The sequence below is a fragment of the Rattus norvegicus genome, chromosome 7 (genome assembly GCF_021556685.1).
Source record: "Rattus norvegicus strain SHRSP/BbbUtx chromosome 7, alternate assembly SHRSP_T2T, whole genome shotgun sequence".
NCBI classification, from domain to species: Eukaryota; Metazoa; Chordata; class Mammalia; order Rodentia; family Muridae; genus Rattus; species Rattus norvegicus.
In genome coordinates this window covers 43,254,721-43,256,229 of record NC_141540.1, presented here as the reverse complement: position 1 = coordinate 43,256,229, position 1,509 = coordinate 43,254,721, and positions in this window count along the sequence as shown.

Sequence of the window (1,509 nt, the reverse complement as noted above, 5' to 3'; positions counted from 1 at the left end):
CTTGAGAGAACCCTTAGACTCCTCTGGTCTTTCTTTTATCAGTTGTGAACCCCAGAAATGGAAACAGAAAAGACAACTGACCCAAATTCTCATGGCCAAATGAATTAAAGCAAGCAGTTAATTAAAGCAAATGTTTTTATTTGTGTATACAGTGTGTCTCCCCGTGGGGCAGGTTTGAGAGGTCAGGATTAGATGTGAGGAAAACAAGGATTTTATAGTTTAAGGGTAGGGGCTTTCCAAATGGGGGATTTGGTAGGCCAAACAGGTCAGAACAGAATATAAGCATAGCAAGTTAGTCACATTGACCTCCTGAAACAAAGACATGATTGGAAGGGGGTCATACCGTGAGAACAGGTACTCATAGTAAGGTAGGCATAACAATCCTTTCGAAACCAAGTCAGGTTGCAAGTTGGTTCTAAACAACTTTTCCAAACAAAGACTGGATTGCCATTTCCTGGAAGAGACGTACAGAAACATGCACAGTTAAGGCTACAGGTGGGGTATGGCCCAATCCTCGAGAAACAGAGGTTTAATCATAAACACAATGCACCTAGTTTGTCTTCATTCTAGGGTGGCTTTGGGGCCTAACCTTGGGACAGGCTGATGTCAACTGAAGAGCTGTCCACTCACAAGAGGATATCAAAGGTGCTTGACTGTGGCTTCCCTTAGAAATATTGAGAAAAGTCTTTTCTGTGTGTCGGCCATCTTCTTTGTAGACTGGACACTGGTTCAAATTCATTAGGTAAGGACTCTATGCCCTCCTCCAACAGGAGACTAGGTGACTTTCCACAGTTATGCAACATTTCAAGAGATGGCTCACAGGCTCCTGGGACCTTGGAACAAAGGGGAAAAAATCTTCTCTTTATATCTCCCTGATCACATCAATATTGCCTCCAAGTATGGTTATTGAACACCCAGAGATTAATTTTGTTAGTCTGATACTTTTAAGTACTCAATAATATCTTGAAAACCAAACATTTCTGAACAATCTTGATGAGACTTGTATTTTAGCCAGGCAGTGTAATTATTAATCTTTGACCTTAAAAACTCTAATATCATCTCTGAGTCTTGTCCTTTTTGTAGCTTAAATAACTTATTCAACCTTCATAACTTGCACAGGCTGTCCAGACATTTTTTTCCATTGTGGAAGTTTCTAGTCATTTCCATCTTCATATATATATATATATATATATATACACATATATACATATATACATATATATATATATCCCTCCTCACTAAAACAATTTTCACATTTGCATTTTTCTTATGTTTTCTTTCATTTACTGGTTTCTTTTCTTAATACACAGGATCTAACATCACTGTTAAAGGAATTTACTGTGTGTTGTGAGAATTTTTTTATCTGGTTGAAGGGAACTAAACAATGTCTATATCTTCTTAAGGTCCCAATGACAAATAGATCAATCATCAAAGAGTGAATAGATTTTTTTTTATGGGAGGTGAATGGATCTATTGAGTTTCAGTAGTACTCTTTGACTCTGCATTTTC